Source organism: Balaenoptera borealis (assembly GCF_965194805.1).
Source record: "Balaenoptera borealis genome assembly, chromosome: 16".
Taxonomy (NCBI): domain Eukaryota; kingdom Metazoa; phylum Chordata; class Mammalia; order Artiodactyla; family Balaenopteridae; genus Balaenoptera; species Balaenoptera borealis.
Window position 1 is genome coordinate 79,988,613 of NC_138872.1, and position 20,421 is coordinate 80,009,033.

A 20,421-nucleotide genomic window follows, 5' to 3' on the forward strand; every position below is an offset into this window, starting at 1 on the left:
AGTTGTGGCTTGTGGGCTCTAGAGCGCGCGCTCAGTAGTTGTGGCGCACGGGCTTAGTTGCTCTGCGGCATGTGGGACCTTCCCAGACCAGGGCTCAAACCCGTGTCCCCTGCACTGGCAGGCGGGTTCTTTTTTTTTTTTTTTTTTAAATTTTTATTTACTTATGGCTGTGTTGGGTCTTCGTTTCTGTGCGAGGGCTTTCTTCAGTTGTGGCAAGCGGGGGCCACTCTTCATCGCAGTGCGTGGGCCTCTCACTATCGTGGCCTCTCTTGTTGCGGAGCACAGGCTCCAGACACGCAGGCTCAGTAATTGTGGCTCACGGGCCCAGTTGCTCCACGGCATGTGGGATCTTCCCAGACCAGGGCTCGAACCCGTGTCCCCTGCACTGGCAGGCGGGTTCTTAACCACTGTGCCGCCAGGGAAACCCGTGTCTTTTATTTTTACTTAAAACTGAATGAACTTTTTGGCCAGCCCCAATAGTTCAGCGTTTTCTTACATTTCTCACCCAGCTTCCCCTAAAGCTGGGTTAGCTTGTTAGCATCTTGCAAAATTATAATAAAGTTAGCAAGAACAGGCAATTAAGACTGGTAGAGTATCATTAACTATACACCAGGGGTCGACAAACTTTTTCTGTAAAGGGTCAGATAGTGAGCACTTGAGGCTTTGTGGGGCCAGAAGGTCTCTGTCACAGCTCCCAAGTCTGTTGTTTTAGCAAGAAAGCAGCCATAGATCATCTGTAAATGAATGAGCATGACGGTGTTCCAGTAAAACTTTGTTTTCAAAAGTAGTCAGCAGGGGGGCTTCCCTGGTGGCGCAGTGGTTGAGAATCTGCCTGCCAATGCAGGGGACACGGGTTCGAGCCCTGGTCTGGGAAGATCCCACATGCCGCGGAGCAACTGGGCCCGTGAGCCACAACTACTGAGCCTGCGCGTCTGGAGCCTGTGCTCCGCAACAAGAGAGGCCGCGATAGTGAGAGGACCGCGCACCGTGATGAAGAGTGGCCCCCGCTCGCCGCAACTAGAGAAAGCCCTCACACAGAAACGAAGACCCAACACAGCCAAAAATAAATAAATAAATAAAAGTAGTCAGCAGGCTAGGCTTGGCCTGCAAAACATAGTTTACCAGCCCCTGAACGAAACCCTGCCCCTCATTAGAGTTTCACCAGTCTTTCCTCTCATCTTCTCTCTGCTCCAGGATCCTACCCAGGACCCCGCCTGGCACTGAGTTGTCATGCCTCCTGAGTCCCCTCCAGTCTGTATCAGTTCCTTCCCCTTTCATAACCTTGATGCTTTAGGAGAGGGCTGGTCCATCATTTTGTAGAATGCCCCTAACTTTGGGTTTGGTTTTGTTTTGTTTGTTTTAACATCTTTATTGGAGTATAGTTGCTTTACAATGTTGTATTAGTTTCTGCTGTACAGCGAAATGAATCAGTTATATGTATACATATATCCCCATATCCCCTCCCTCTTGAGCCTCCCTCCCACCCTCCCTATCCCACCCTTCTAGGTCGTCACAAAGCATTGAGCTGATCTTCCTGTGCTATGCAGCTGCTTCCCACTAGCCATCCATTTTACATTTGGTAGTCTCACTTTGGGTTTGACCAGTGCTTTCTTGTGATTGGAGCGAGGTTATGCATTTGTGGCAAGAACACCACAAAACTGGTGGTGTGTCCTTCTCAGTGCCTTGTCTCAGGGGTTCATTACAGGTGATGCCTGCCTTGACCTCTTGGTTAGGTTGGTGTCCGCAGGGTTTCTCCACTGCGAAGTTTCTATTTTTCCCTTTGTAGTTAATAAGTATCTTGGAGGAAATACTTTGAGACTATGTAAATCCTGTCCTCCCCACCCTACCCCGCCTCAGGACTTTTTGCCCACTGATTTTAACACATCCATTGGTAGATCTTGTCTGCAACAGTTCTTACTGTGGTATTTGTCTAATGGTAATTCTCTATCTTCCTCTTTCCTTCTACATTTATTCGTTGGAATTCTACTGTGAGGAAGAGTTGTTCTTTTTCTCCCATTTATTTATTTCATTATTTATATCTGGACTCATAGATGTTTATTTGTTCTGTGGTTAAAAACTCCACTAGCAGTGAACAATCCAAAGAGGAAATTAAGAAAACAGTTTCATTTATAGTAGCATCAAAAAGAATAAAATACTTAGGAATAAATTTAAACAAGGAGGTGCAAGACTTTTACACTAAAAACTGCAAAACATTGCTGAAAGGAAATAAAGAAGACTTAAATGGAAAGACATTCATCTTCCTGGATTGGAAGACTTTATATTGTTAAGATGGCCTTATCCTCGTGCTCCCCACCCCCACAATGCAATGTACAGATTCAGTGCGATCTCTATCAAAATCCCAATGGCTTTTTATGCAGAAATGGAAAAGCTGATTCTGAAATTCCTATGGAATTGCAAGGAACCCCAAATAGCCAAAACAATCTTGAAAAAGAACAAAATTGGAAGACTCATTAATTTCAAAACTTATTTCAAAGCTACAGTAATTAAGACAGTGTGGTACTGTCATAAGGATAGACAATGGATAGGTCAATGGAATAGAATTGAGAATCCAGAACTTAACTCATACATATATGGTTAATTGATTTTTTTTCCATAAGGGTGCAAAGGCCATGCAATAGGGGAAAAAATAATGCTGGGACAACTGGATATCTGTATGCAAAATAATGAAGTTGAACCCTTACCCCACACCGTATACAGAAATCAACTCAAGATGGATCAAAGACCTAAATGTAAGAGCTAAACTATAAAAATCTTAGAAGAAAACATAGGGGTTAATCTTCATGACCTTGGATTTGGCAATGGTTTCTTAGGTATGACACCAAAATCACAAGCAGCAAAAGAAAAAAAACAAACAGATAAATTGGACTGTTATGGACTGAATGTTTGTGTCCCCTTAAAATTCATATGTTGAAATCCTAACCCCCAATGTGGTGGTATTAGGTGGGGCCTTTGGCTGGTAATTAGATCATGAGCATGAAACCCTTGTGAATGGGATTAGTACCCTTATAAGAAGAGACATGAGAGTTTGCTTGCTCTCTGCTCTCCGCCATGTGAGGATACGAGAAAGCAGCTGTCTGCAAGCCAGACAGTGGGCTCTCACCACACACTGGATCTACTGATGCTCTGATCTTGGACTTGCCAGCCTGCAGAACTATGTAAATGTTTGTTGTATAAGCTACATAGTCTGTGGTATTTGTTATGGCAGCCTGAGCTTAGACGCAGACTTGTTGTTTCTGTAGCTGGATAACTTAGATCTTATTCATCGGTCTGCTGAACTGTTCCTGTTTCAGAAACATAGATACCATCCAAAACTTTTTCTGATATCCTTGCTTTTAACTGTTATGGCTCATGAATCCAAGCAGCCGAGTTTGATACACGTTCACTGCCACCTCTTTCAAGAACTAACTCATCTTCCTGGGCTTGAGATAGTGAACAGGCAACGCCTGGCCTCATCCAAACCCTGCGGATGTATTTTTTGCCCAAGAAATTTTGGATTTCAACAAGAAGGCTATTCTTTTGAATGATAGTGTGGACGGGGAAGTGAGAGTTCAGAGACCGCATCTTGTAGCGGAAGCCCAGTGTGACACCCTTGATCGTGTTCCGTATGTGACTACAGATAGTGCCAGCGATAGCCAGGTCCTTTCTGTTTCCCCACCATTCGTCACCCCGGAGCCTCTTTCTCTTTCCAAGGAGGCCGAGTTCTACATTAATGTGATTGAAGACCCTCCACAGGGTGCCCCTGGGGCCCTTCACAATAACCGTGTGTCCCTTCAGAGTGATGTCCACGTTTTCTGGAGTGTTAATAGTCTGCTAAAACTGGGCTTCATCCCCGCAGTAGATGCAGCAGAGAGGACACAGCTTTTTTTTTTTTTTTTTTGGCCACACCACACAGCTTGTGAGATCTTAATTCCCCAACCAGGGATTGAACCCAGGCCCTCGGCAGTGAGGGCACGGAGTCCTAACCACTGGACCGCCAGGGAAGTCCTGACATGGCTTATCTTAATCTGCTTCTGCCCTGAAGAATACGAATGGGAGAGAGAAGTAATCCACCAAGGTTCTTCGAGTGCCTACGGTGCATTCTGTGCAGTTTTACCCATATTATCCTCCCAGTGGCCCTTTCAGAGTTATCAGTGATGATGATTCTCCATTTTAGACAAGAAAGCAGCTGAAGGAAGTTGAGTGTTGCCCAAAGTCATAGAACTGTAAGTGGCATAGCAATTTTGAACTCGTTTTTATTTTTCTTTAGACCTATGCCCTCATTTTCCCTTTAGGCCCTTCTGGATCCTCTTCTCCCCCCGCCGCCCCCATCACTGCCATTTTGCACCTTCTCCCATCAAGAAGCCATCCTAAGCCAGCCTCTGTCCAACCGTGAGCTGCGCTGGCCAGAATCTGTACTGTTCATTTTGGCAAGGAAGTAACTGTGTGTCTTGTCTCTTTCCATAGAAGGGCAGGGGACATCCCCTGACCTAGTTTGTCTTCGCCTGTTTAGCTGGCAGGGTGCTGGGCACGTGACCTACCTGATGGACGTGGAAGAGCCACTCTTTTTTTTTTTTTAATATAAATTTATTTATTTATTTATTTTTGGCTGCGTTGGGTCTTTGTTGCTGCACACGGGCTTTCTCTAGTTGCAGCAAGCGGGGGCTACTCTTCGCTGCGGTGCGCGGGCTTCTCATTGCGGTGGCTTCTCTTGTCGTGGAGCCTGGGCTCTAGGCGCACAGGCTTCAGTAGTTGTGGCACATGGTCTTAGTAGTTGTGGCGCACGGGCTTAGTTGCTCCGCGGCATGTGGGATCTTCCCGGACCAGGGCTCGAACCCGTGTCCCCTGCATTGGCAGACGGATTCTTAACCACGGTGCCACCAGGGAAGTCCCAGAGCCACTCTTGATATGAGTGGAGTGTTTCTCCTCAAGACAATTTCACTTTGGACAGTTGTCTTCAAATCAACATTACCATCAATATTTCTATGGTACTTTGCGGAATGTTTCCACAAGCATTATTTGTGCAAAAGCCAAACAAGGATTAAAGGTCCACCTTGTGGGCTTCCCTGGTGGTGCAGTGGTTAAGAATCCATCTGCCAATGCAGGAGACACGGGTTCGAGCCCTGGTCCGGGAAGAGCCCACATACTGTGGAGCAACTAAGCCCGTGAGCCACAACTACTGAAGCCCGAGTGCCTAGAGCCCGTGCTCCGCAACAAGAGAAGCCACCGCAATGAGAAGCCCGCGTACCTCAACGAAGAGTAGCCCCCACTCTCCGCAACTAGAGAAAGCCCCTGCACAGCAACGAAGACCCAATGCAGCCAAAAATAAATAAATAAATTTAAAAAAAAAAAAGCCCACTTTGTTGGCTAAGGCTCAGTGAGAAGTAATTTGCTAAGGTGGTGGTCAAGCCAGTCTCCAAATTTGGTTCTCTGAACTGCTGCCAAGTCCCACACCCTTTTCACTATGTCCCCCTGACCCAGTTTTTCTGTTTTATAATCCAATGGACTGGAGAGAAATCAGAGAAAAGATGGGGCTGTTTGGTTCCCCTCAATGTGATGGTCCCTTCTCTGTCAAACCACTTCTAGTTAGAAAAGTCATGATTTTTAGTTGAAATTCGAATATTACTTTCGGAAAGTGGTCTTGGTTTCCTATGATATGACTGAAAAATAGAGTCATATTTCCAGAATCAATAGATGATTAAAGAAAAGTAGTTACTCCCTTTCTCTAGGGGATACTAAATGGAGGCATTTGGAAATTTGATGTAATACTGTCATTGTGAAGGAATAAATAAATAAAGGTAGGTAGGTTTTTATTTATTTTGTTTTGTTTTATTTTCCTGTGAAGACGGTTTGGAACAAGGACAGGTTACTCTTCACGCCAGAGCAGACAGGTGAGTTTGGACAGAGGTGCCATCACCTTTCCATTCTGGCCGGTGGAAGTTGACAAAGACTAAGCTGACCTTGTCTGCTGATGGTAGAAAAATGCGGACAGAGGAGCACCGGGGTTTGGCAGGGGTTCCAAGTCCTAACCTGTGTGTTCTTAAAGCCCAGAAGTGCTGTTGCTGGGCCTTTTTGAGTCATTTCAGACCTTCCGAGCTCTCTTCTGGTCTGCCCTCTGCCAGGCACCGTCTCCTGTCTCCTCACAGTAGCTTCTGGGGCCTGTGTCCACCCCACCACCTTCCATCCCTTTAGTTAGAGGACTTGTATTGCATCAGGTATAAGGACCCAGATGTAAGTGAAGGTGAGCGCATCAAGAATGGTTGAAAGATGATGAATTGAAACTCAACGTGCTCCTGTTGGCAGCGGTTGGGGGAGGGCAGTGGGGGAGGGAGGGGTGGTGGTCCTTCTACTGCAGTTCAGCCTGAGGCAGGTCTCTGGACGAGTCCTCTGATGGCTCAGGTTCCCTGAAAGGCGGGACGGGGCAGACTCTGGGAGCTCTAGACGTCAGAACCCAGATGCTTACTTTCCTCTCAGTAAAGGTCGGGTTTCTCCAGAGCTTTTGGGTGTCTCCAGACCATATTTCTCTAAACTCTTGAGGAAATCCAGGAGTTTCTGGGAGTCACCCAGACTGGCTTCCAGGGGCAGAGCTGACGTGTTCTGGCATTTACTCGCATCCTCCTGGGTGTAGCAAATCCAGAACACGAGGCGCAGGACAGAACAATAGTTAACAACGTCTTTCCTTATGCAGGTGTTGCACCAGGCACGTGTATCGTCTTATATAATTTCAGCAACAGCCCCTATGAAGTAGTAATATTATCCTTGTTTTACAAATGAAGTCACTGAGGCTCACAGAGATTTTAAGATTCGTGTGTGTGTGTGTAAATGTCATGACGTAAGGAGTTTAAACGTATGATCTGTTTTTAGACACAAATCATCTGTAAATGATTATTGAAATGTGCTTTCCCAGGACTCTGGTTCTTTCTTACCGAGTCACCCACTGCCCTGCCTTGACGGTCTCCCCTCCAGCCTTCACACAGAGGCGGGCTTAGGGGACTAAGGAGCAGGTGATGAGTAACTCACAGCAGGAGGAGAGCTGAGAGGTGGAACTAGTGTGTCTCCAGGCTGTGGTCCCCAGGTTGGTGTGTGGTTGTGACCCTGGGCCAGCACCTCCCGCTGCACACCTTTCCTACTTAGTACCACAGAGGGTCTCGTTTACCGGGTATGGTTTCCGTGGTGGAGAGGGCCCATCTTGTCTGTACATCCATCTCTCCAGTTTCTTCTCTTTGCCCATCCTTCTGGGACACAGGTGTCCTGGCCTCCCTGGAGTGCTTATTGATTCTTATATGTAGGGGGTTTTTTGTTTTTGTTTTTTAAAGAATCGATTTTATTTATTTTTGGTTGTGTTGGGTCTCTGTTGCTGTGCGCGGGCTTCCTCTAGTTGCGTTGAGCGGGGGCTACTCTTCACTGCGGTGCGCGGGCTTCTCATTGCAGTGGCTTCTCTTGTTGCGGAGCAGGGGCTCTAGGCGCGCTTGCTTCAGTAGTTGTGGCTTGCAGGCTCTAGAGCACAGGCTCAGTAGTTGTGGCGCACGGGCTTAGCTGCTCCGCGGCATGTGGGATCTTCCCGGACCAGGGCTAGAACCGTGTCCCTTGCATTGGCAGGCGGATTCTTAACCACTGCGCCACCAGGGAAGCCCCCATGTTTTTGTTTTTTTACCTTGCTTCCCTCCCGGCCTTCTGGGGATGCAGTGCTTTGTGGAGTTGCTCTCACCTCCCCAGGTTAGCAATATGTCTTGCAGAGGGAAGGCTGCCGAGAAATGTTGAAAATAAATTGCTTTTTGGAAAATAATTTGACAGTGAGTCAAGAGTCCTAAAAATATTTATTCCCTTTGATTCAGAAATATTTCTAAGATATATTCAGAAACTCAATAATCAGAGGTGCACAAAGATTTATCTTGAAAAGATATCAGTCGTCCTGTTTATGGTGGTGGTGTTTATAATAGTGAAAATATCCAGTAAGCTGCTCTATATTCATAGGCTGGAAGAACATTTGAGATTTTTTAAGCTTCGCAATTTAATAAATGAAAAAAGCAGGATAAAATTATATGTAGTATAAAACCAATAATGTTAAAAATAAATATATTTTACAATATACACGTAAAAAATGGGTGGGACAAAAACAAATAGGTGTTTGGGTTATGTTTTCTTTAACTTTATGGTTTTAAATTTAGCATATTTTCTTCAGTAAGCATGTATTTATTTTTAAAATTTATTTATTTTATTTATTTATTTTTGTCTGCGTTGGGTCTTTGTTGCTGCGTGTGGGCTTTTTCTAGTTGCAGCGAGCGGGGTCTACTCTTTGTTGCGGTGTGCCAGCTTCTCATTGCAGTGGCTTCTCTTGTTGCGGAGCACAGGCTCTAGGCGTGTGGGCTTCAGTAGTTGTGGCACGTGGGCTCAGTAGTTGTGGCTCGCGGGCTCAGTAGTTGTGGCTCGCGGGCTTAGCTGCTCCGCGGCATGTGGGATCTTCCCGGACCAGGGCTCGAACCCGTGTCCCCTGCATTGGCAAGCGGATTCTTAACCACTGCGCCACCAGGGAAGCCCCACATGTATTTATTTTTAACTTTTTTATTTTGAAATAGTTTCAGATTTACAGAGAAGTTGCAAAATTAGTGCAAAGAATTTTTGAATACTCTTTACGCAGATTCCCCAAATATTACCATTTTACCTTATACTCTCTCTCTCTCTGTCTTTTAAAATTGAAGTGTAATTGACCTACAGCTCTATGTTAGTTCCAGGTGTACGACATATTCTATATATTACATAATATTTCTATACATTACAAAATGATCATGATAAGTCTAATTACCGTCTGTCACCATGCAAAGACATTGCAATATTATCGGCTCTGTTCCGCGTGCTGTGCATTTCATCCCTTTGACTCGTTAATTTTGTAACTGGAAGTTTGTTCCTCTTAATTTCCCTCAGCTATTTCATTCATCCCCCCGGCCACCCGCCCTCTCCTCTGGCAGCCACCTGTTTGTTCTCTGAATCTGAGTCAATTTCTGTTTTGTTTTTTAGATTCCACGTATAAGTGAAATCATATGGTACTTGTTTCTCTGTCTGACTTATTTCACTTGGCACAGTGCCCTCTAGGTCCATCCATGTTGTTGCAGATGGCAAGATTTCATTCTTTCTGATAGCTGAGTAATGTCCATTTCATACATATACCGTCTCTTCTTTATCCATTCATCTATGGACGGGCACTTAGGTTGCTCCCGTATATTGGCTGTTGTAAAAAATGCTACAGTGAACAGAGGGGTGCATATATTTTTTAAAATTAGTGTTTTTATTTTCTTTGGAAAAATACCCAGAAGTGGGATTGCTGGATCATATGGTAGTCCTATTTTTAGTTTTTTAAGGAACCTCCATAGTGTTTTCCACAGCGGCAGCACCAGTTTACATTCCCACCAACAGTGCACGAGGGTTCTCTTTTCTCCACATCCTCGCCAATGCGTGTCTCTCTCTCTCTTTTTATCATGTCTTTTCCTGACCTTTTTGAGGATAAGTTGTACATATGGACATATGAATTACTCTTAAGTACTTCAGTGTTTCTTTTCTAAAATTCAAGGGCACTTTCTTACATAGCCATAGTATAATAATCAGTATCGGGAAATTAACATTGATATACTATGTTGTCTAATCATAGCAGTTATTCAGATTTCCCACTAATGTCTTTTATAGAAAAAAAAAAAAAAAAACTTTTTTCTTTTTCTTGGTCCAAGATTGCACTGAACTGTAGCCACTCTTCAGTTTCCTTTGATCTGGAGCAGTTCCTCAGTCTTTTTTTATCTTTCATGACCTTGACATTTTTCAAAAAGTCAGGCCATCTCTTTATAGAATGTCCCTCAGTGTGGATTTGTCTGATGTTTCCACGTGATAAGATTCAGATTATATGTTTTTTGGGGAATGTCACAGAAATGGTATTTTGTCCTTGTCCCAGTATTGGACTTTGATCCCTTGGTTATGGTGGTGTTAGCTAGGCTCTCCACCAGGAAGTTCTGGTTTTTTCCGGTTGGAATCAATAGCTTCTCATCAGACTTTTACCCACAGGTTTCAGCACTCATGATTCTTGTCTGAAACAGTTATTACTATGGTGGTTGCCAACTGGTGATTTTCTAAGCCCTTCATTCTTTCTGCATTTGTTAGCTCACATTCTACTCTAAGGAAGAACTTTCCTTTCTCACCTATGTGTTTATTTATTCATTTATGTATTTATATCAGTATTGACTCTTGCATTATTCTTTGACCCTTTGGGTTATAGTCTGTCACTGACGGTATTTATTTTAATGCTCAAGTTGTCCCAGATATCCCAGTGGGAACCCCCTCATGTAGACTCCTGTGTTCTTTAGCCATGTCCCTGTCATTCTTCAAGCCCTTCCTTACCCTTTGGCACAGCAAGGTGATCCAGGTTCATCCACTACTTTTCCTGCCCTTATTCTCGAGTCAGCCATCTCTCCAAGGAGCCCTGGTCTCTTTGGATGGAGAATGATATTTAGAAACCAAGATTTGGGTGCTAGATGGCTCCTTGCTCCTAGGGTATCATTACTTCTAGGCCCTCTCAGCAGACAAAAGTAGGAAATACACACAAATCACATGGCATTTCTATGTGCATCTTTATATATTAGGAAACCACTGTGTATACTGGTATCTCCAGATTCAGTCCAGCCCCACAGCGTTCATTCCCCAGTCTCTCCTCCCGTATTTGTACCTCCCTCCTTCAGCAGTAAGAAATCCAGCTCCCATGTATTTAATTTCAGAAGTAACACGTGAATACCAACCATCTCCTTATAAAGAACAGACAAAGCAAAGGTCCCTTTAGACACCCCAATCACATTCTAGGTGTTTCCTAGAGGAAATCACTATTGTATATATCTTCCTGGATCATATTTCTGGAGAAATACCTAATTTTTCTTTTATTTCATTAACGGTTTCCTAATGAAAATATAACTTTCTTTTTTATTTAATATATTTTGTCAGTCTTGCAATGAGAGTACCATTAGCTCCACGTAACTATTTTTTAACTGTTGCATAGCATTCCATTACTTGGAATGGAAAACGTAAGCATCCAGTTTGGGGCTGGTACAAGCAGTGCTGGGCTCAGTGAGAGGCACAGTTCAAGAAGAGAGTCACCAGACCCAAGGATCTGGGCATTTTTTTTTCCGCATAAGAAAACAGCTTTAAAAATATTTTTCTGATTAGGTAAATAGCCATTATTTTAAAAGAAGCAAGTAATACATTAAAAATAAAGTGGGGGGCTTCCCTGGTGGTGCAGTGGCTAAGAATCCGCCTACCAATGCAGGGGACACGGTTTCAAGCCCTGGTCCGGGAAGATCCCACATGCCGCGGAGCAGCTAATCCTGTGCGCCCACAACTACTGAACCTGTGCTCTAGAGACTTTGAGCCACAACTACTGAGCCCACGTGCCACAACTACTGAAGCTCACACGCCTAGAGCCCGTGCTCCGCAGCAAGAGAAGCCACTGCAATGAGAAGCGTGCGCACTGCAACAAAGAGTAGCCCCCGCTCGCCGCAACTAGAGAAAGCCCACGCACAGCAACGAAGACCCAACGCAGCCAAAAATAAATAAATAAATAAATTTATTTATTTTAAAAATAATAATAATAAAATTAAAATAAAGTGGGGGATAAAATTAAAATCTCACCCCTGAGATAATATTTTGGTAATCCTTTCACATATCATCTTATGTATATACATACATAAATATTTTTACATCATTGGGGCATAGTACCTATGCTGTTGTATTGTGGATACTTATTTTGCAGTGTGACTTATATACAGTGTATATGCTTATATACAGTATGATCTTTAATGATGAATTCTTACGTAGATAAACTCCCCTGTGACTACCACCACAAATAAGATACTGCACATAGTCCAGCATGCCAGAACCTTCTCTTGTGCCTCTTCCTCCACTTATGACCCTTGACCCAAAGGGAACCACTGTTCTGACCTCTGTCACCATAGACGTTTTGCCTTTTCTTGAAGTTCAACTATAAATGGAATCCTACAGTAAGGTACTCTCCTGTGTTCAGCTTCCCTTGTTCAGCGTTACGTCTGTGAGATTCATCTGTGTTACTGCGTGCAATAGTTCATTCTTTTTCATGTCTATGAGTACTTAATACTTCTTCTTGTTTACTTCTTGTCGTTCAAAGAATTTTTCATAGTAGTAACAGCTACATTTATTACAGCACATACTCTGTGCTAGGCACTGTTCTAAACCCTTTACAAGTTCAGCTTGTTTAATCCTCACAATAACCCAGTGAAGTGGGTACTACTATTATTATAATAACATGTCCATGACTCTTTATCAGGTTGAAGAAGTTCCCTATTATTCCTAGTTTACTGAATTTTTTCATCATGAATAGATGTTGAATTTCTCCATCCATTGATGATCAGGTGGGTTTTTTAAAAACCTGTTTATATAGTGAATTACATTGATGCTTGGATATTGAACTAACCTTGTATTTCTGGAGAAAACTCCATTTGATCATGACATAGTACCTTTTTACATATTGCTCAATTCGATTGACTAATATTTTAGATTTTTGCATCTGTGTTCACGAAGCATGTTGGTCTGTAGCCTTCTTTTTTGTACTGTCTCTGTCTGGTTTTGGTATCAGAGTAATACACACCTCATAAAAGAGTTGGGAAGTCTTCTATTTTCTGAAAGAATTTGTACAGAATTGGTATAATTTCTTCCTTAAATGTTTGATTTAATTCACCAGTGAAGCTGTCTGCTCCTGGAGTTCACTTTTGGTGAAGGTTTTAACTAGTAATTTGAATTCTTTTAGAGAGCTCTTCAGCTTATCTGTTTTTCTCAAATGAGCTCTGACAGTTTGTGCCTAAGAAATTTGTCCATTTCATCTAAGTTATCAAATGTTGACATAAAGTTCATAATTTCCCGTATTACCCTTTTAATGTCTATAGAATCTATTGATGTCCTCTTTTTCATTCCTTATATTGGTGATTTATATCTTCTTTTCTTCCTGATCATTCTGCCTGAGGTTGATCTATTTGAGAGCAATGTATGTGTCAAGAGTTCTAAGAATTCAAATCTAGTCAAGAATTTAAGGATTTTTTAAATTAATTTTTTTTTTTTAAATTTTTGGCTGCATTGGGTCTTAGTTGCTGCGCGCGGGCTTTCTCTAGTTGTGGCGAGTGGGGGCTACTCTTTGTTGCAGTGCACGGGCTTCTTATTGCGGTGGCTTCTCTTGTTGCAGAGCACGGGCTCTAGGTGTGCGGGCTTCAGTAGTTGTAGCACGGAGGCTCAGTAGTTGTGGCTCGTGGGCTGTAGAGCGCAGGCTCAGTAGTTATGGCTCACGGGTTCTAGAGCGCAGGCTCAAAAGTTGTGGTGCATGGGCTTAGTTGCTCCGCGGCATGTGGGATCTTCCCGGACCAGGGCTGGAACCCGTGTCCCCTGCTTTGGCAGGCGGATTCTTAACAACTGTGCCACCAGGGAAGCCCTAATTATTATTTTTTAATTTTTAAAATTTATTGATTTTGGCTGGGCCGGGTCTTAGTTGCGACACGCGAGTTCTTCACTGGGGCATGTGGGATCTTTAGCTGCAGCATGCAGACTCTTAGTTGCAGCATGCATGTGGGATCTAGTTCCCCGACCAGGGTTCGAACCCGGGCCCCTGTATTGGGAGCATGGAGTCTTACCCACTGGACCACCAGGGAAGTCCCCAAGGATTTTTTTTTTTTTAAAGAGAAAGATTTTTGTTTAAAGATACTTTTCTTAATCTTATTTAGGGAAGAAATCAGAATGGACATCAGTAACAGACACACATTTTAATTCAAACTGCACCCCTCACCAGCTGTGTGACCTCAGGCAAACCACTCAAACCCACCTGAGTACTGATGTCATCGTTATAAGGAGAAAATAGTAATTTCCGTGTAGAGTGGCTGAGACATTGACGTACACCCCAAAAGTGCCAGGCCCCGTGCCTGCTTACATGGGCACCCGTGCATCTGTTACTCAGAGTGAGAAGTTGGAGACAACCCTGCCAATATCACCCCTGCGTGCAGTGTGCCCACGTTTCCCTGGAGCAGCTACTCACTTCTCCCCTCTGTCCCCACAGCACTTTGTAAACAGTGGTTTTATAGCATTTCTCACGTTTGACCGCAGTGTCTTCTGTGCTTCCTTGACCAGATTGCGCACTGCTGCACAGCCGGGCCATGTTTTTCTCATCTTTTCTCTCTGGTGCCCATATAGATTTAAGTGCTCAAAAATATTTTAATAAACGCAGAATAGGAAAGTCATTACATAATGGTACGTCAAATCAGTGGACCATCAGGCAGCCAAAGAAAATATCATTATAAAGGATTCTTTAGCAACGTGAAAAACTGTGTTACAAAGTAGAATACGTTTTATCTACTTTTTAAATGAGTGTATGTAGATGCGTGTGTATAATGTATTTATATATGGAAAAAATGAAAGAAAACTCTAGAGAGAAAACAGCCCTGTGGGCAGTCAGCCTCTGCCTGACCTTTCATCCTTTAAGATAACCATTTGAGCGGGGTGAGACTGGGATGGGAGGTCTGAGTCCCCTGTCGCTAGAGGCTGTACAGGCACAAAAGGAATCACTGGAATCGCAGGGCACAAAGGGCTCTCGAGGTGCCTGGTCCGGGAGGCCTGAGGCAGGCATTCCTTCCCCGCCACGGTTTACCAAGTCCTTCCTCTTGGGGCCAGAAGGAGCAGTGAAGTCCCATCAGGGAGCAGCACTTGTGTCTGTGCAGAGGGAGTTGGGTTTGAAAAGATGTCATACAGACATGATGGCGGTGTGCTTGGGGGCTGAGAGACTCATTTACCCCTGAAGATGCTCCTCCTTAAAAGCCGAAAGCCCGGCTCTGTGGGAAGCACGGACTGTTCTTGGGACCAATTTCTTAATCGGAAGAGTTAGTACTTCCCCCTTTTTTCAGAGTCTGCCCTGTGCCTCCCCGTCTCTCTTCCTATTTCCTGAGCCCTTAGGATGTGCCGTGGATCACGTGTCACAGCTTCATTGTCCGCTTTCGCTTTCTATAGCTGCTCTTGTTTAACATGAACTAGAAGCGTGTGTGTGTGTGTGTGTGTGTGTGTGTGTGTGTGTGTGTGTGTGTGTGTGTGTGTGTTTGTGTGTGTGTTTCAACGCGCTCAGGGAAAGAAGGTCCAGGAATCAGTGTTGAAGTATTAACTCAGGTCAGAGACTAGGGGTTTTCCTCCTGGCATCGTCACCAATCAGCCAGTTCAGTTTAATGATCATTAATTTGGCAGGTCTGTGTCCCAGGCCCCTGGGGTGGCAGGCACTCTGTCATTAAGCACAGTTTACCTAGCCTTGTGTTGACACATCTCCAGTGATGGAGGTGGGGGGCCACGCCTCACAACAGCTCATTTTCTTTCTACATATTTTTGTCAGAAAGTTCTTCTTGGAGAGTGTGTGAACCTCTGTCCTCCGTTACCGCACAGGGTAAGGGCTCAGGCCCTCAAGACTGCTCCCCACACCCCGCTTCAGATGCCAGTCACAAGTCCAGGTTGTCACCTGTGCTTCTGACCAATCAGCTGTAAATGTGGATTCCCACAGCCGGCTACTCGGGTTTGATGAATTTGCTAGAGCAGCTCACAGAACTCAGGGAAACATTTACTTATATTTACCAGTTTATTGAAGGATATGATGAAGGATACAGATGAACAGCCAGATGAAAAGATACATAGAGTGAGGTCTGGGAGGGTCCAGAACCCAGGAGTTTGTGTCCCTGTAGAGTGAGGGTCACTCTCCCAGCACATGGATGTGCTCACCAACCTGGGAGCTCTCTGAGCCCCACACTTCTGGGGTTTTAGGAAGGTCTCCTCATGTAGTCATGACCAGTTATTCACTCCACTTCCAGCCCCTCGCCCCTCTCTAGAGAAAGGGGTGGAGGCAGGGACTGACAATTCCAAGCTTCTGTTCATGGCTTGGTCTTTCTGGTAACCAGCCCCTGCGCAGGAGCCTACCCAGAGTTGCATTTGAACAAAAGATGCTCCAAGTGCTCTTATCACTTAGGAAATTACAAGAGTTTTAGGAGCTCCGTGCCAGGGACAGGGGGCAGAGACATATATATATATGTGTGTGTGTGTGTATACATGTATATATGTGTGTGTGTATATATATATATATATATATATATATATTTTCTATTATCTCACAGAACTCCTGTGAAGTCTCTTGTACCCATAAATTGCCTTGTGCTAACTTTTAGTAGGGTTACTAAGCTATACCCTCAGAATGCCCCAGAGTACATTGCCTTAGGGGATCTGTGGGTTTGCCCCACTTGGAGTTCAGGCCAGGTGGCCGAGGCCCCAGAGAGGCTGATAGAAACAAGCCCACGTGGCTGTCCACGACCGGCTGCAGTTCCTGTGGTCAGCGCCTGTGGGGCTTTGTCAGCCCCATTTGTGCTGAGTGATGCTAGGTCTTCTGCCTGCTTCTCGCCGAGTCATGCTCTCACAGATCCAGCTCCCCTGGCTGCCTTCCTCTTTCACGTCATTGCATCAGACACAGTGCCAGTCATGCGTCTCCACATCCCACCCGTAAGCCCTGTTAAGTGGGGGAAAGGTCGTCAGCTGGGGCATTTGGGCATCTGCATGGAATGTTGAGAGTGTTCTTCTAGTCTAGGATGCCTTGGTCATAGCTCCATGTCCGCATTGATCCTTTGGGTGTGACCACTGTTCAGGGTTACCACCCTATGACATGGTTCTAATCATGCCACACCCTCGCCCTGTCACCATCTCCAACCAGGGCTCAAAGACCTTAGACACGTAGAGGGCTCCTGGGCCCTTTGCAAACTGGTCTTAATCTGTTTTTAAAGGTCATTCTCTTCCTCACCAGACTTTTACCCATACATACACATGCATCTCATCATACCACTCTTGAGTCACACTAGATTCTTGTAACTACTGCTCTTTTATCATTTACACCTTGGCATGTGCTTCCTCTGTCTGGAACGACTCTTACCTCCTTTTCTTTTTTTTGGCTGCATTGGGTCTTCATTGCGGCACGCGGGATCTTTTCGTTGTGGCTCACGGGCTTCTCTCTAGTTGTGTGTGGGCTCTGTAGTTTGTGGCACGCAGGCTCTCTCGATGAGGCACGTGAGCTCAGTAGTTGTGGCTCGCGGGCTTAGTTGCCCTGCGGCTTGTGGAATCTTAGTTCCCTGACCAGGGATCGAACCCACGTCCCCTGCATTGGAAGGCGGATTCTTTACCACTGGACCACCAGGGAAGTCCCGACTCTTACCTCCTTTACCTGACTGTTGGACCCTGGTCATTTTTCATCACCCGGCTCAGAGGTTGGCCCCTGGGTGACCCTTCTTTGACTGTTTGGACTATCTGACCTTCTTCTTCCTCAGAGCTCCATTTTCCCCTACGCCTGGCCTCCCCATGGTGTTGAAACCATTGGGATATGCCTACAAATCACAGCAATGAGTTGGTGCCCTCCATCTCCCACCAGCGCAACGGTGGAAGAGGCCTGACAAAAGAGAGAGTTTAAATAAGATTTAGAGTGTTATAATACCCAAAATGTTCGGGATACAATTTAAAAAATCACCATACTGAGAACTAGGAAAATCTCAACTTGAGTGAGAAAAGACAATCATACAAGATATAAAGAAGAGCCAAACAGACATCTTAGAACTGAAAAATACTATAACAAAAAAAAAATAAAAAAAGAAAAGAAAACCAGAACTCAGTGTATGGCACCGCGGCAGAATGGAGACGGCAGAGGGAATCACCAGTGAGCTTGAAGATAGAACAATAGAAATTAACCCAGTCTGAGCCACAGAGGGAAACTAGACTGATAAAACTGAACAGATCCTCAGGGACCTGTGGGACTAATAACAAAACACATTTATGTCATCATGGTCCCAGAAGGAGAAGAGAAGGAGGGTGGGGCTGAAAAAGTATTTGGAGAAGTAATGGCTGAAGAGTTCCTAAACCTACAGATTCAAGAAGCTGAGTGAATCCTAGACAGGATAAACTTAAAGAAAGCCGCCCTGTCTTGTCTCGGTTTAGGTGACTGACGAGGTGGACACTGTAGCCAGAGGGGAATGTGTGCCGGCGGCAGCGCTCTCAGCAGGCTGCCTTGGGGAGGCACTTTCCCCTGAGTATCTCTCAGGCCCTGCAGGATGAGCTATTAGGCAAGAGCAGGCTTGGTTTCCCGGAGGATTTCCCCCTGTCTTAGAGCCACTGAACCATGGACGGGTTTTGTGACTCTGAGCAGACCCTGCTCCCACTGCAGCTGGGGGGCTCTGGGCTGCCTGGAGGTGGCAGTGCCTCTTCGCCTGGGCTCTGTGCTTGCTAAAGGGGCCGACTGACTCACTCGCTGGCTTCCTTCCCTCCTGTTGCTGCATCCATGGCCGGCTCGCTGTGATGTCAGCGCCAGCTTGGTTGATCAGTCATTTACTGACCAGAAGTTACGTACAGCGAAGGCAAAGCCACAGATACTCCCTGGAGGATGATTTTACGCCCCTGGTGTTGTAAACAGTCCGATGGAGAAAGAGCCCTTCTGTTCTTGCCTCGTTTGCCCTTTCAGAAGCTGGCGAAGCTCCCACCATGTTCTTGGCCTGGGCGGCCAGCAATTTGTCCGCCCTGCTCTGCAGGGTGTCTGGCTGCCTGGGGACTGGAGTGGCTGCCTTTGACCTTCAGCATCAGTGGGAACTGGCTAATTGGTGACATTCAGGAGGAATAGCGCCCGTCTCTCTATCTATCTTATGTATCTATCTATCTATGCCCGTTTCTGAATGTACATTGTCTTTATGATAAAAGTGAAAACTTAGGTACAGACTTACTTTGTAATAAAAGATCGAATCAGACCTGCTCTATTTGGGGTGGGCGAGACCTACTTGGCTAGTCTTTTGATGTACCCCCTTTTTCTGTGTCTAACCTTACAGATGAGGACATGAACGCCTACTGCCAAGTAAGGGATTTGCACAGCTGGAGGCAGAGCTTTGGCAAGAGCCTGGTCTACTTAAGAACGTACTCTATTTTCTCACGGCCGTTTTGGGTTTTTTTGTTTGTTTGTTTGTTTTCTGTTGCTGACAAATGTTGCTTTTGGCCCCATGAGCTCTGTAGTGTTTGGCGTTCCTCCTTTCCACTAAGTGTAAAAGAATGGATGATTAATGGGCAGAAAGATCACACAGGGCTCCCAGAGGCTCCTTGGAGGGCCTGTGGGGACCTCAGACTGTCTCATGGTCACCCTACCACACCTGAAATGGAGGGACACTCACCAAGCAGGATGGTCAAAATTTTCCCATCAGAATATTTCACACAGCAGAAGAGAGTGATTTTATGTCACAGGGTCTTGTTTCCCAGACTGTATCAAGGTGCCTCAAGGCACCATAGCCGGCGCCCAGAGGTTCTCAGGGAAAGTCCACGTCTGTCCTCGTTGGTGCAGCTTGGGGTGATTCTCAGTATCAACGTGGGATCTTCTACATTCCTTTGATCTTCTACATTCCTTTTGATACTTTGTGTCTTTGCAAAGCTGGGTTTTCAGGGGTTGTTTGGATCCAACTACTCCTAAATGGAACGATTAGGTATTTCTCTTGGCCTAGGGATACCATGAAAATTTCACTGAAACGCCAGGGGTTCCATGAGCTGAGAAAGCGTCCTGGAGGATTGCCACACCGGCACGCTCCCAGTCCCAAAGTTCTTTTCAGTCTGCAGGCTTCACGTTAGTGGTTCATGCAAATTTTACATTCTGTGTGTCGTAGTGAATTCACCGACTCCCTTCATTCATTCCACGGGGAGTCATGGAGCACTAGATCATGTGCCAAGCACTGTGCCAGGAAAGTGTGACGCCTGGAAGTGACGGTCGAGCCGAGGTCTGAAGACTGAATAGGAAGCAAGTAGAGGGGGGAGCATGCCAGGCACGTGTAAAGGCCCTGGGGCAGGGACGCAGTGGCGCAGGCTGGAGAGATGGGTAGGCGTGTTCGTGTGCCCTTCAACATGACGATGATGGTTTAACAGCTTGTTCTCGGCTTCAGCCCCCACGCACGCTGCTCCGCTCCTAGTGGGAAGCGTAGGGTGAAGGTTTTTCCTCCCAGGTTGACTTCCTTCTTGCCAGCCTGCCAATCCTTCCTTCCCACCGTGTGCCAGATGCAGAGGTGCCTCTGACACAGATACACGTGTCCACTCAGTCTCCCCACTTAAACGGGTAGCGAGCACAGCCCTCCCCTGGGAAGCTGGCGCCCCTTTCTGGTTTGCCGCTTGGGTGAGCTGCTTACCCCTTGGACCCTCCGACTCCCGGTTGTAGATCAGATGCTCTCCAGGGTCCTTTCCACTGCCCTTCTGCAGCTTTGGTCTGTCTGACCTCAGAGTTAACGCTGCTGGGGACATTCTCAGGTCTGTGGAGACCTCAGGTCTGAGTGCTGGCCGTGTCCAGTATGCTGGTGAGGGCCTGCT

The 20,421-nt window shown here is 45.6% G+C and overlaps 1 protein-coding gene and 1 pseudogene across 5 annotated transcripts in view; one reads left to right on the forward strand and one right to left on the reverse strand.

Annotated features, from left to right (window-relative positions):
* POR (cytochrome p450 oxidoreductase) overlaps positions 1-20,421 on the forward strand; it is a 74,380-nt gene that overhangs the window by 23,328 nt on the left and 30,631 nt on the right. The window lies entirely within an intron of this gene.
* On the reverse strand, positions 801-7,228 carry LOC309614241 (large ribosomal subunit protein uL6 pseudogene; annotated as a pseudogene). The gene is made up of 2 exons: positions 7,154-7,228; positions 801-3,828 (listed from the first exon to the last, which is right to left on the reverse strand). The product of its transcript is annotated as a large ribosomal subunit protein uL6 pseudogene (transcript).